The following is a 16,542-nucleotide window of genomic DNA, read 5'->3' on the forward strand; positions in this document are numbered from 1 at the left end:
TTTTGATTCACGCTGAATTCTTTCTTTTTTTCCAGTTTCTGGATCAATAGCTTAATTTCACATTGCAGAAATCAATACAACAGCGTTCTTAATTGAACATGAGGCAAAGTTTCTTATAGAAGTATCTTCAGCATCGCTCTCTTTTGCTCATAGTATCGGAGTTAAGGTGATATAACTCAATGTTATTATTTTGTTCCTTTCCTGAATCGCTATCTAAAGGCCGATTTACATCAGACGAGCGAATGCTCATTCTATCCCCACTCTATCATATTCTTTTACTTTATCAGATTCTATGGAATATTCCAGGAATGTTCGATCTCTTGATGTAAACGGCATCAGAGCGTGCGAACAATTGCTTAGAGCGTTCTTGCGTGTTCGGACGTGCTCGCTCATCGGAGCGGTCTCTTCAAAGCGTTCTTGTGTTCTAACGGTTTGAATGCATATTTATCGAATGTAATCATGGAATGGTCTCAAGAAAAATGCCTATTAATGGTAGAAGTCTACCGAAATAGCAGGTGTCTGTGGGATCCGACCTTTGAACATTATAAAAATACAACTCGCAAACAAGATGCTTGGCAAGAAATTGCAAACATACTAGAATGTAATGGTGAAGAAGCAAAAAGAAAGATGGACTCACTTCTCGCATCTTACCGCCGCGCCGTGAAAGGCAAAAAACAATGACTACGAAATCAGGCAGCGGCGCCGACTGCACTTATAATTCAAAATGGTTTGCTTTTAAAAGTATGCACTTTTTGATGGATAAACATTTGATTTCGACACTAACCAAAATAAAAACATGGTGAGTAGGTACTTATGTTTATTTATTATATTAAATGGTGGGTACATTTATAACATATTCAGAAAAGGTGTCCATAGAAATTAGTTATGCAATTATGCAATATTGTTTTGCCATGGTAAAATATCAGAAAAATTAAAATAGTCTGAAAATTCTTGCCGTATATTTTCACATTGTAAAGTATGCCTTCGTCCTGTGTTGGGTAATGGGAAAAATGATGATAAACGATCCATATTTCTCCACTGACCTGGAGTAACAACGCCATCTTCAATTTTGTCCATCATGCCCGGTGAATTATATAGCTTCCTAGATGCTTTCCTTTTCATCAAACAATTATGTAGGTTTACGCAGGCCATAATGATGAGAGATGCTTTATCTGGATGTAGTAACATAGGTTTTCGTAATACACGAAAAACTGCTGAAAGTATTCCAAACGCATTTTCTACTATTCGTCTTGCTCTTGACAAACGATAGTTATACATTCGTTTTCAGGACCCCTTGGCATGAATACCAGGATACGGCTTCATGATGTGTCTTTGTAATGGCAATGCGTCATCTGCTACAAATACAAATGGCACATTCTGTTGTCTTCCTGGAAGGCTTTGGTCATTAGGCAAATTTAATTCATTACTTTGTAGTTTCTGATAGAAAGTAGTGTTTCTGAAAACTCCGCCATCTGATATTCCGCCCTGACAACCAACATCGGCGAATATAAAATTGTAGTTAGCGTCTACAATGGCCATTAATACCACACTAAATATGGATTTATAATTAAAGAAATCACTTCCGCTCTTAATAGGTGCTTGTATGATGCAGTCAGTGTTTCAGTGCAGTCAGTGCTTCCCATCTATATAGCACTCACACAGTTTGGGAAATTCCACTTCTCATTAAATTCCTGAGCAATTGATAGCCATGCGTCTTCTGTTGACGGTGTCTGAAATGAATAAAAACTGAATGTAGGGCGTATATCAATTAAACTGTTCTTTTAGGCTGATGAGCAGGAGAATGAGCGAAATGAACAATTAGGAACTGCGGCAGTGGGCCCTAATGGAGGAACACAGTCAGACTCAACAACACATCCGCAACCTGTAGCTTCAGTAGAATCAAGCAACACGACAACACAATCGCAACCTTCAACCCTGGGATCTAGCCACACGACAATACCACCAAAAAAACCAAACGTGAAGATCCTCGAGTAGACGAGGTCTATCGTATTTTAAAAGATACATATGAGTCAAAAACAAAGGCTAAAAGTCAAGCTTTTGGAAATTATATAGCTTCAAAACATCGTGAGTATTCGAAACGGACGAAAGGATATGTTGAACATTATATAAGTAGTCAAGTTTAGCATCAACTCCGATATCTTCATATTCGGACAGTTCACAAAATACACTACAGCATTCTGTAATCACAGATCAACCACCATCCAGATAACAACAGTATTGGAAAATAGTTCACAAAATACTATAAAGACAGGCCAACAATTACACATTCCGGATAATAACGAAACTGAAGAAACTTTTTCATTTAAAATTTTTTTTGTGTTTCAAAAAATACTATTAACTAGGTACCTATGTTCTAAGATTGTTTATTTTTCTAATAAATGTCTTGAAAATAGTGAGTATAATTTTGTTTACTTATCTTAGAGTAGTCATGCAATGCTTCATTTATCGCAGATTTAGGATTATGGATTTAGATATTTTAGAAAAATACATCAGGCTTTCATAGGAATCTCTAGTCGCCAAAAATCTTAAAGTCAGCGCTAGTCTGTCATATGCAGGAATCGAATCTCTAAAATTCGTATTTGATTTCCGAATTTTGTCGCTGATCGGAGATAATAAATGGTCAAAATTCTCTGACGCCATTCTACAAAAATTTTGGAATTGACCACTTTCTTCTTGTTCTTGCATATCCATCATCGTTTCACCTACATTATCCAGTATCCTTCGGTGCATTAAATTTGTCACCCACCAACGTCTCTTCCTTCTTTTCTTTTTAAGTGTTTGAGACAAAATAATAAATGCAGCACTTGCAATTATAATATTGCTGTCAGAGTCGGACATAACGAAGCACGACCAACCACAGAATTGACATGAATGAGCAATGAGCATTCGTTCGGCTGATCTAAACATCTATGCGTAAGAATTCTAATTCTTGGTTCTCATTTTTGCTCGTTGATATTTTGGTGTAAACGCTAAACACGCGCTTTAGTTTACACTAAAAGATCAAGAAAGAATGCTCTTGTTTTAGCTCTAGCTCTTTGTTCGTTTGGTTTAAATGCACCTTAAGGCGATAAAGTTGTTTCGTGCTGCAAATATTTGGTATGATATAAAAATAAAGTTGTAAAGTGTTTCATCCTACGAATATGAAAAAAGGCAATTTTTAGTTTTGATGAACAGATTTAAAAACCAAGAGTTTTCTTAGCTAAACTGGTCGTATACTTGTAAAAAACAGTCTTCTTATGTGCTAAATGATAATCCATGTTTTTTCCATCATTCCAACGCTTAATGCCTAAAACTAATTCTTTACAGTTTACAGTTTCGCTTTAAGTGTTAGCGTATTGATTACAATCTAAAGCTTTACTTTAGAATTAGATCTGTTTGCTTGGTAAACAAATGTTTATTGTAAATCGATCGCAAAGTTTTCTCAACGTTTAATAAAAAGAAGTGAGACTTTCCAAAAAAGTTATGTCCCATTCCAGCTAGTTATAACATTTCCAAAAATCAGTGTTTTTGAAAGGCGATACATATAAAATGTTTAATCAAATATATATTTGAAAATACAGAAATATATATTTTTCAATTATATTTTTGTTGTTGAGATTTCCTGACAAATATCATTGGGATTTATGTTACAATTTTATCGTATTAATGAAATTCCATATCCGATTTACGTTCAGTAATAATTAAAGTATTAAATTAATTTCATTTTATGACATCATCCTATATTTTGGACAACCTCAATGTTCAATTTCCGTTCAAATTTAGATGTGACCTTAATTTATATAAACTGTTTAAGATTTATGCCGAGTACGAATTTACGATAATTCGCGAAATCGGAAAACGCGCTCGTTTAAATACAAACGAGTGTATTTAAAACGTCTAAAGTAAATATTAGAGAATCGAATGTTCTCTTGGATTACAGAATAATAGCTAGCGAGTTTCATACGGTTGTTGTTACTATGCATACAGAAAATTTTCTCTCCAAACAAAGAGATTGGTTAATTGGGCACTTACGTTGCGGTTTCTGCGGTTTTATCTGTTTTACTTGAAACGGTACGGTGTATACCGCAATATTAATGCAAATTGCAACTTCTGCCTTTCACACGAGCTTTGAAAATTAATAGTTTCACTGAAATAAATTTGTGTCCCTTTTGAAAATGTTTTGTAATAAATAATGCTTTGTTAGGTTGTCAGATTTTGTATGAATCATACGGACAATGCTTAAACTTTAAAAACTTTTTTTGCTTTTCACACTTTTGAATTTGTTTGAATAAATAAAACACGTCTTCAATAATCGAGAGTTTTGAGCGCTCGATTTAATATGTTGAAATCGGAAATGTGTTTGCTATGGATAGAAAAGAGGCACGATTGCACTTGGAGAGGGCGTCTATTTACCGAAAACAGGCAACCTACTATCGATACGGATTTTCTATCCATGGTAAACCGCATGTTCAATCCAGTTCGAACACGTTCGGCGACCGGTTATTCCGTATGGAAGCTCTAAATCCACAACCTGCCCGATTTCTCATATATGCACGTGAGCAATTCGAATAACCTTCCATGTCACGTACAAACTATACCACAATCTCTTCTCTCTACGCCTCTCTCTCTTGTTTCCTATTATATTACGAATGAACAAAGCTTATTTGGACCATGTATCATATTCAATTCAAAATTCATTTTTTTTCGCACTAATTATTGATGTATTTATACGTGATGTAAAATAAAATAAATCTTGTAAATGAATACTTTATTAACTTTTCCATTAAGTATTAAATTTCTATTCGGAAAAAATAAATAAGCAAAACCTTCAATATATATACAAATCCCTTTAAAATGTAAATATCACGATTTTTAGGCGTCAAAAAGAATATCATCATTTTATATTTCGGGAAAGTACCAAAACTTTCTCTTGGCCAAAAATACTCAAATTTAATATTACAGGATATATAGCTTGAGGATTATTTTGAATTGTTGAATGTTTAGATACACTGACGATTTGGTTTATTTCTACATGAATTTTCTGCTTCTTAATTTAAACGGAACTAGTTTCGAATTACAAGCTCATCCTCAGCCGAATCTAATTAATAAAGGAAAAATCTTATTACATAACATTTATAAGTTATTATAAACGAAAACTAACTTACTGTCAAAATCGCTATTAAATCAGGAAAATCATTACTCGAACATTTGCAAAACCCTTACACTAAATGAATAAATTAAATAGTGTTTATAATTATAATTAAACAACACAATAGACAAGTTGAAAGAAAAGCTCTGTAATAGAGAAAAGCTCATTCCATCTGTTGCTAAAATTAAATGCAAAAACCTTACGACCAATACTAAAAACACGATAATCAGAAAAATATTACAAGAAAAGAGAAAACATTTCAAAGCTTTAAATTTCAATTATGACAAATTGGCTAAAATCCAAAGTAATCTAAGAGATAAACTTCATTTTATTGGAATGGAACAACTAATTCAGAGACGAAAGCACTAATTATTAAGAAGGATGATCTTAAAAAGAAGAAACAAAAGATTCTTAATCTCAAGAAAAACAAAATAGAAACAAATATAATCCCAATATTATTCATTTCAGTTTCAGTTTTTTGAACAAAGGTCATAAATTGGCCTTATCACCTAAGATTAATGTTCCACTTACTTCCATAGATATAGATGTATGTATTAATAAACACCCCGAACAGAATAATATAAAAAACGAACTGATCTGTTTTTTGAAGAAAACCGAAAAGAATATTCACATACACAAAAATAATTCCCAGATACAATATTGAAGCCATATTAATTAAAGTGGATAATGGTGATTATGGATATGAATACTTGTATAGAAAAAACATTAGATTTTTTAAGAGATAACAATTATACCAAACTTGCTAGAAATCCTATAGATACCATAGTCAAGAAAACCAGAGATATTATTAATAAATGTAAAAATATAGTGATAGAACACACTCCTTTGTACTTAAATAGTGGCCTTTTCATACATATGAACCTTAGTATTCCTAAATTATCCATCCCACAACTTCATAAACTTGACTTTCCAATTCGTCCAATTGCAGCCTTCAATCATTCCCCGACCTCAAAAGTTGCAAATTTTATGTTGAGAATTTTTCAAAAAATCAACTATAAACCCAAGTTTTCCATAAATAATAGTAAACAATTTATTGATATGACACGGGACATCAACCTAAAAAACAGAACTCTAGCTTCATTCGATGTAGTTAATATATACTCCAATGTTCCCATAAAACCCAGGTAATGAAACTCTTTAAAGTGGATGCCTCAATGGTTGAACATCTCAATACCATACTTGAGTACATCGTTACTCAGAATTATTGATCCTTTAATAATGAAATATACAGTTTAACTGACCAATGGGAATGCCACTTTCAGGTATTCTTTCAGGTATATTCTTGAACCACTTAGAGGATAAATATATTATGATTAAAATTAAGTACGTAATCCATTTTACCAGTATTATCGTTATTTATATCATTTATAAAATTTTATTTATCTGACTAGTTTCGGTTTAAAAAAATCATCTTCAGAGATAAACTACAAGAAATGAAATATATAATAATAAAATTCTGAACAATTTAAAAAATCTTATAATTATAAGTTAATATTAAAATTGAAAACACAAAAAATGTATGAAAAGTACTTACAGTCAAAATTTAAGAAACCAACATTGTAATCAACCCCAACTTCATAATTATTACTTATTAAAATTAATATTAAAGTCACTATATATACGCTAATCACATTAAACAAGTTAGACAAACGTTCTGTAGGATTAAAAGTCGTGTAATGGCGACATGTAAAACAAGTTTCGAGGCAAGATTTCAACGACGACGTGGAGGAGAATAAAAAACCTAGATTGAAATGTTCAAAAATTATTATGCTAAGATAAAAATAATAAAATAGCAATATAAGGGATTTATGGAAATTGGGAATTAAAATGGGATTTGAAATTATTTAAAAAAGGGGAAGAAGGATTTCTAACATTTGAATCTAAATTTAACAAGAGTTTAACCGGTTTTTTTTGTTTTATTCTCCTCCACGTCGTCGTTAAAATCTTGCCTCGAAACTTGTTTTATATGTCGTCATTACGGTCATTACACGACTTTTAATCCTACAGAACGTTTGTTTACCTTGTTAAATGTGTTTAGCGTATATATAGTGACTTTAACATTAATTTTAATAAGTAATAATTATGAAGTTGGGGTTGATTACAAAGTTGGTTTCTTAAATTTTGACTGTAAGTACTTTTCATACATTTTTTGTGTTTTCAATTTTAATATTAACTTATAAGATTTTTTTAATTGTTCGGAATTTTATTATTATATATTTTATTTCTTGTAGTTTATCTCTGAAGATGTTTTTTTTTAACCGAAACTAGTCAGATAAATAAAATTTAATAAATGACCAGTTAAAAGTACAGAAGTTCACATTTAATTTCAAACCTTCTTAACGACAAATATATTGTCAACACTAAACCTTTCAATAAATCTATAATAAAATGGTTACAATATGTTGACGATGGTTTCATAATTTTGGAGGTTGATACTGATTCTCTTCATGCTCTTCATGAACATGTTAAAATAAAATTCAACATCGAAATAGAAGAAAATAATAACCGTAACTTCCTTCTTAATACTTCCTCGGATAATATTGCCCATAATATATATAGGAAACCCATCCTTTATCCCATAAACTTGCAAATTTTCGATATTTATTTAACAGAGCCTTCCAATATCCTCTTTCCCAAAAGGATTTCATTTCTGAATTTAACTACATTAATAAACTAACACATAATAATGGATTTCCTTCCAAACTTATCAATAAGCTTACTAAACAGATTAAGATCCAATATGAGTTTTTATATGCCAAAACTAAAAACATAAATAAAATATACAAACCCATCCCATACAACCAAGTTATCTTTTTAAGCAGAAGAATCTTTAATAAATATAATATCTCTCTAGCATTTTCAAACCGAAACACTATTCTTAATATTCTGTTTAATCATCATATCGGTACTTATTATAACAAGCAAGATAAATGCGGCGTTTACTCGATAAAATGTACAGAATGTAAATCTATTTATGTCGGACAAACGGGTAGAAAACTTTCTAATCGGTTAAATGAACATAAAACTGAAGCAACATCCAATGTTTTTAAACATACATTAGATACAGGACATAAATTTGATTATGAAAATGCAAAAATAATACATAATTGTGATAAGAGATGTAGAATGGATTTATTAGAATTGATGGAAATTAATAAATATAACTTCGATAGTAATTATGATGTACTAAATGACCAACTACAAAGTATTTACTATAAATCTCTATTCGCATATTTGTGTAAATTTAAATTTAAACCATACATATAGGAAACATATTTCAATGTCTCATTTTTTGTATGTTTGTTACTGGTTTAACAGTTATAAACTTTTTATTTAAACAGATGTAAGGGTTTTTCAAATGTTCAAGTAATGATTTTCCTGATTTCATAGTGATTTTGACAGTAAATTATTTTATCTACGACTGCTTGGATAAGTCATCATTACCGCACTCATTTGAGGTGATTTGAGTTACGTAATGAAGTTCATTACCGCACTGGTTTCATTACGTAACGCATTTTTAGCCTAATCAGAACAGACTTAATTTATTGAAACGAGCAACAATACAAAAGAAAAAGTGCTATCTACTCACAGAGAAACAATACTATTTATTATAAACATTAATTGTTATGTTTTTACATTTTAAAACACTTATTCCAGATGAGTAAACATGTTGTTGAAACTGACAATTTAAAATTGTCAAGAATCATTTCAGAATATTTTTATAAATGTTAAATAGACTTTTTTAAAGAAATTGGTTTTTTAGTAATTTTTAGCAGTCGTAGATAAAATGCTGTATATCACACGTGGGCTAGAGCATAATTACAGTACTCGTGTGATTACACGACTCGTTCTACGACCTCGTCGTGTGATTACACGACTCGTTCTACGACCTCGTCGTGCAATTCTCCACACTCGTACAGTAATTATGTTTCTAGCCCACTTGTAATATAAATAACTATTATCTACGCCTGCTTGGATAAGTCATCATTACCGCACTCATTTGAGGTGATTTGAGTTACGTAATGAAGTTCATTACCGCACTGGTTTCATTACGTAACGCATTTTTAGTCTAATCAGAACAGACTTAATTTATTGAAACGAGCAAAAATACAAAAGAAAAAGTGCTATCTACTTACACAGAAACAATACTATTTATTATAAACATTAATTGTTATATTTTTACATTTTAAAACACTTATTCCAGATGAGTAAACATGTTGTTGAAACTGACAATTTAAAATTGTCAAGAATCATTTTCAGAATATTTATTATGTCAAATAGACTTTTTTAAAGAAATTGGTTTTTTAGTAATTTTTAGCAGTCGTAGATAAAATGCTGTATATCACACGTGGGCTAGAGCATAATTACAGTACTCGTGTGATTACACGACTCGGTCTACGACCTCGTCGTGCAATTCTCCATACTCGTACAGTAATTATGTTTCTAGCCCACGTGTAATATAAATAACTATTATCTACGACTGCTTGGATAAGTCATCATTACCGCACTCATTTGAGGTGATTTGAGTTACGTAATGAAGTTCATTACCGCACTGGTTTCATTACGTAACGCATTTTTAGCCTAATCAGAACAGACTTAATTTATTGAAACGAGCAACAATACAAAAGAAAAAGTGCTATCTACTTACAGAGAAACAATACTATTTATTATAAACATTAATTGTTATGTTTTTACATTTTAAAACACTTATTCCAGATGAGTAAACATGTTGTTGAAACTGACAATTTAAAATTGTCAAGAATCATTTCAGAATATTTTTATAAATGTCAAATAGACTTTTTTAAAGAAATTGGTTTTTTAGTAATTTTTAGCAGTCGTAGATAAAATGCTGTATATCACACGTGGGCTAGAGCATAATTACAGTACTCGTGTGATTACACGACTCGTTCTACGACTTCGCCGTGCAATTCTCCACACTCGTATAGTAATTATGTTTCTAGCCCACTTGTAATATAAATAACTATTATCTACGACTGCTTGGATAAGTCATCATTACCGCACTCATTTGAGGTGATTTGAGTTATGTAATGAAGTTCATTACCGCACTGGTTTCATTACGTAACGCAATTTTAGCCTAATCAGAACAGACTTAATTTATTGAAACGACCAACAATACAAAAGAAAAAGTGCTATCTACTTACAGAGAAACAATACTATTTATTATAAACATTAATTGTTATGTTTTTACATTTTAAAACACTTATTCCAGATGAGTAAACATGTTGTTGAAACTGACAATTTAAAATTGTCAAGAATCATTTCAGAATATTTTTATAAATGTTAAATAGACTTTTTTAAAGAAATTGGTTTTTTAGTATTTTTTAGCAGTCGTAGATAAAATGCTGTATATCACACGTGGGCTAGAGCATAATTACAGTACTCGTGTGATTACACGACTCGGTCTACGACCTCGTCGTGCAATTCTCCACACTCGTACTGTAATTATGTTTCTAGCCCACTTGTAATATAAATAATTATTTCGTTTGGAATAACCTATAAATGTTATGTAATAAGATTTTTATATGATTTTTCCTTTATTAATTAGATTCGGCTGAGGATGAGCTTGTAGCTCGAAACTAGTTCCTTTTAAATTAAAATTATAGCAAGTAAGAAGTTTTTATTTTCTTTCTTATATACTTCCGAATTTGCAACATGGATCCAATTAAGAAATATTTTAGTCTGTATTCGAAGTTAAGAAGAAATTAACATGATATAACACCCTGCCCTGTTCAACTTTGGCTATTTATCGAAAGATAGCTGTACAATGAATTTTTGTTTGCTATCACCATCTGAGTATAATGGGCAATGATAGAATAACTTCTTCTCCTATTCACTCCATATAAATCTTGATTCATTTATTCCCCATTCAGCAAAGGATCAAATCTACAAAAAAAAACAAACGTTACAGATGTTTTAGTTAAGGGTGGTGAATTTTACGTTACATATCATAAACAAATTATTTATAAAGTTGAAAGATTGTCCCCTACATTTCCTTGTCTAAATTTTGGTATTGAATATTCATGAAATTATTTCAATAACAATGTGTTGACACGTTCCAAAACGTGTTTCGAAATGTCCGCTTGATAAGGCAAGATGTATTCAATTTGTGTTCTATATTCAATAGGGTACCCTTGTTACCGTCAAGTTAAAGGTCATTTCACTTGAATTGTTATTTGCGTAGCTTATTATATTAACGTGTGGGATCTATATTAAGATCGGTAAGTGAGTCGTACTACTTTAGCCAACACTTTAGCTTTTATAGTTATAAGGTGCTAATGTACGTATGAAATTGTTAAAAGTCCCCGTCTACGTGACTTTATGACCTAGGCACCACTTAAAGATCACATTGCAGTATGAGACGATGCGGTTGTAGCGTCTTTTCGTCATCAATATTTCGAACAACCGATAAAGCTTTACCAATAGCCGCAAATTCGTGCTTGAAGCTGCAGGGTGCAGACGCCGCTTGAATGGTTATAGGAAAACCCGTATTGAAAGGTCAGATAGCTGTAAATTCTCCTTCAGTTATCCACAACCCATTTTTACGGTTTCTCTTTAGTCTTGTGGAGACCTATATTCTGTACTTATTTCTAAATCGATAGCCTTAACGAAGATTTTTTTTATTACAACGTAAAAATTTTTAATTTTAAAAATGGAGTTTTGATGGATTGGTGAAGAGAAAATGTGATTAGTTTTAGATCCAATTATTCAACCTTTAAATAGTTTTAGTGATAGATTGGAACAGAACAGGCCATTATTTTATAGAAAAGGAACGGCAGAACCTGGTCAAATATATATCATCGTGACTTGCCACGAATTTCTCGTTGGAATAGTGCCAAATATCCCGATAAAGTTGGCGCCTCCACGTTTACCACGGTTGGTAATCCCTTATTTAAACGAAGAGAACCCAATTATCGCCCTTGTTTGAAAATATCTAATTTAATCTTATTTATTTTAATTTAAATAAATAAATAAAAAAAGTACAGGTTTTTTTTCCTAATTAATTTAACAATTAAAAATGCCCGCTTCACTTAAAATATGGATTGATTGATTTGCATTTCCTCCTATTTCAATTCCATCAATTTCTATCCACAATATGACCCTCCTAAACAAGACTTATTTCTTGAAAGCTCGATGCCGGTAGCATATACTACTACATTCCTTCATATTAAATGAACGGGAAATGTTGATATATGGACGTGAAGCACGTAAAGTTACATGAAGGGAGATAAAAGGAAATGCAGGGAAACAATTTTTTATTTAAGCAAAATAAAATTTTATAAAATGTACATTATATCTATTATCTTGTTTAAACATTGAGTGAATATGCATTAAATCCAATTAAATACTTAGATATATAAATAATTTATTGATCATAATTTTAGTTTGCGTGTAATACATAAATTATTTCCGCGAATCAAAACAACCTATATCATAATACCCCAATTAATTGGACTATGAAATTACGGACGATGAATTTATACAACGCAATATATATTCATATTGTATTTATAAAACATCTATGAAACGAACTTCAACTAATAATACGCTAAAAAATAAATATTACAAAGAAAACCGTTTATTTCCACTTTATTTTGATTCTTAAACACTACATTTCGAATTTATTTGCAAAGTTGTTTCGAGAACTATTAAAAACTTTATAGTCACGAAACGTGATAATAACGTATCTAAATTTATTCAGATAAAAACACCGTTTCAAATTCTAATTTTAGCGGTTATACATTTCGTTTCGATTAAAATTGAATCAAAATTAAATCAATCATTCCGTAACGACTTTTGAACAATATTAAACCACGAACACTCGAAGGTATAGGCATTAAACACGTCTTCCCATCCGCAAATTAATCGCATACGGTTAATTTATCCTCGGATATAATAGTACCGTTAAGCCACCTGTGCTTTACCCCATTGAACGTTTAGAGGGGAAGCCAAAGTCCCCTAATCTAAAGCGCACACACCCGGATGAACCGACTCTAAGCTTAAATTCTTAGTGATGACGCGAATTTCGTGTCGACAAAACACCAATTCTAACTTTACGTCGTAAATCTTCAACGTAACTAATGAGTAATTGGTGGAGTCGCGGGAGACTAAATTTATCACCAACAAACTAAAATTGGTATACTTTTATTAAGGGTACAATTTGCTACAACTTTTGTTGTAAAAGTTTTTCTGTATCATGCTGCGGATACTGACTTTTTTTAACACTCTCCTAATTTTCATATTTTTGAAAAATTTTCTATATTGATGCATCTGGGAGCAAAAATGTTACAAGGCATTGTGTTAAGGATACAATTTGCTACAACTTTTATTGTAAAAGTTTTTTTGTATCATGTTCCGGATACCGATTTTTTTTAACACTCTTCTAATTTTCATATTATTGGAAAATTCTCTACATTGATGCATGTGGGAGCAAAAATGTTACAGGGCATTATGTTAAGGGTGCAATTTTCTACAACTTTTGTTATAAAAGTTTTTCTGTATCATGCTTCGGATACCGATTTTGTTTAACACTCTTCTAATATTTGAAAAATTCTCTACATTGATGCATCTTGGAGCAAAATGTTACAGGGCATTGTGTTAAGGGTACAATTTGCTACAAGTTTTGTTGTAAAAGTTGTTCTGTATCATGCTCCGGATACCAATTTTTTTAACACTCTTCTAATTTTCAAATTTTTAAAAAATTCTCTATATTGATGCATCTGGGAGCAGAAATGTTACAGGGCATTGTGTTAAGAGTACAATTTGCTACAACTTTTGTTGTAAAAGTTTTCTGTATCATGCTCCGGATACCGATTTTTTTTAACACTCTTCTAATTCTCATATTATTGGAAAATTCTCTACATTGATGCATCTGGGAGCAAAAATGTTACAGGGCATTGTGTTAAGGGTGCAATTTTCTACAACTTTTGTTGTAAAAGTTTTTCTGTATCGTGCTTCGGATACCGCTTTTGTTTAACACTCTTCTAATTTTCTAATTTTTGAAAAATTCTCTACATTCATGCATCTGGGAACAAAAATGTTACAGGGCATTGTGTTAAGGGTACAATTTGCTACAAGTTTTGTTGTAAAAGTTTTTCTGTATCATACTCCGGATACCGATTTTTTTTAACACTGTCCTAATTTTCATATTTTTGAAAAATTTTCTATATTGATGCATCTGGGAGCAAAAATGTTACAAGGCATTGTGTTAAGGATACAATTTGTTACAACTTTTATTCTAAAAGTTTTTCTGTATGATGTTCCGGATACCGATTTTTTTTAACACTCTTCTAACTTTCATATTATTGGAAAATTCTCTACATTGATGCATGTGGGAGCAAAAATGTTACAGGGCATTGTGTTAAGGGTGCAATTTTCTACAACTTTTGTTATAAATGTTTTTCTGTATCATGCTTCGGATACCGATTTTGTTTAACACTCTTCTAATTTGCTAATTTTTGAAAAATTCTCTACATTGATGCATCTGGGAGCAAAAATGTTACCGGGCATTGTGTTAAGGGTACAATTTGCTACAAATTTTATTGTAAAAGTTTTTCTGTTTCATGCTCCGGATATCCATTTCTTTAACACTCTTCTAATTTTCATATTTTTGAAAAATTCTCTGCATTGATGCATCTGGGAGCAAAAATGTTCCAAGGCATTGTGTTAAGAATATAATTTGCTACAACTTTTATTGTAAAAGTTTTTCTGTATCATGTTCCGGATACCGATTCTTTTTAACACTCTTCTAATTTTCATATTTTTGAAAAATTCTCTACTGTTGTGGAAAATTCCGTGAAATGTGGTTTCGGGATGAGGTGGAAGAATTAAATGTTAAAATTCCAAAAGAAAACTGGTTTATTAACCAAACTCTAAATAAAATGCAAAAATTAACATTATTATAAAAATACAAATAATTATAACAAACCTACAAAAACAAAAAAAGGACCAACAGCTTACAAAAAATAGGCAGTCTATTCCCAAGAGGTCATTCGAGTCTGGTATCACAAACCAATGTGGAAAAGGAAATCAAAACCAGACTCGAAGGACCCTCACAAATTCACATCCCCACCTCGCACGTGGTAAACAAAAACTACCTTAAATGCAAATAAACGATAACACAAACGGGGATATACAAAAATATTATGTTTCACTACATTGATGCATCTGGGAGCAAAAATGTTCCAAAGCATTGTGTTAAGGGTACAATTTGCTACAACTTTTGTTGTAAAACTTTTTCTGTATCATGTTCCGGATACCGATTTTTTTTAACACTCTTCTAATTTTCATATTATTGGAAAATTCTCTATATTGATGCATGTGGGAGCAAAAATGTTACAGGGCATTGTATTAAGGGTGCAATTTTCTACAACTTTTGTTGTAAATGTTTTTCTGTATCATGCTTCGGATACCGATTTTGTTTAACACTCTTCTGATTTGCTAATTTTTGAAAAATTCTCTACATTGATGCATCTGGGAGCAAAAATGTTACAGGGCATTGTGTTAAGGGTACAATTTGCTACAAATTTTATTGTAAAAGTTTTTCTGTTTCATGCTCCGGATATCCATTTCTTTAACACTCTTCTAATTTTCATATTTTTTAAAAATTCTCTGCATTGATGCATCTGGGAGCAAAAATGTTCCAAGGCATTGTGTTAAGGATACAATTTGCTACAACTTTTATTGTAAAAGTTTTTCTGTATCATGTTCCGGATACCGATTTTTTTTAACACTCTTCTAATTTTCATATTATTGGAAAATTCTCTACGTTGATGCATGTGGGAGCAAAAATGTTACAGGGCATTGTGTTAAGAGTGCAATTTGCTACAATTTTTGTTGTAAAAGTTTTTCTGTATCATACGGCGGATACCGATTTTTTTTAACACTCTCCTAATTTTCATATTTTTGAAAAATTTTCTATATTGATGCATCTGGGAGCAAAAATGTTACAAGGCATTGTGTTAAGGATACAATTTGCTACAACTTTTATTGTAAAGTAGGTAATGAATCTTTATTTACTAAGGTGATAGGTTTTATTTTGTTAATTGTCTTTATTAATTTCAGCCACCTGGCCGTCTTCAGAAGACCTGTCAGATTTTATAAACGCACGTGAACATGTTAAATTTCAAAAACTAAATGAATACTACTAGACTAAATGATTTAGTTTTTGAAATTTAACATGTTCACGTGCGTTTATAAAATCTGACAGGTCTTCTGAAGACGAGCAGGAGGTGGCTGAAATTAATAAAGACAATTAACAAAATAAAACCTATCACCTTAGTAAATAAAGATTCATTACCTACTTTATCCAAGAAAGGGTGAAATGAATATTAACTTAAATTATATTTTATTGT

At 31.3% G+C, this 16,542-nt stretch overlaps 1 protein-coding gene and 1 long non-coding RNA gene across 6 annotated transcripts in view; one reads left to right on the forward strand and one right to left on the reverse strand.

Moving 5' to 3' along the window:
- LOC111423653 (inactive dipeptidyl peptidase 10) overlaps positions 1–16,542 on the forward strand; it is a 149,038-nt gene that overhangs the window by 73,325 nt on the left and 59,171 nt on the right. The gene's annotated exons all lie outside the window — the stretch shown is intronic.
- LOC139430800 (uncharacterized) lies at positions 4,903–6,811 on the reverse strand. Its single transcript, XR_011641166.1, has 3 exons — positions 6,705–6,811; positions 5,166–6,594; positions 4,903–5,098 (listed from the first exon to the last, which is right to left on the reverse strand). It is a non-coding gene; the product is annotated as an uncharacterized lncRNA (long non-coding RNA).

Source organism: Onthophagus taurus, chromosome 7 (genome assembly GCF_036711975.1).
Source record: "Onthophagus taurus isolate NC chromosome 7, IU_Otau_3.0, whole genome shotgun sequence".
Classification (NCBI taxonomy): Eukaryota; Metazoa; Arthropoda; class Insecta; order Coleoptera; family Scarabaeidae; genus Onthophagus; species Onthophagus taurus.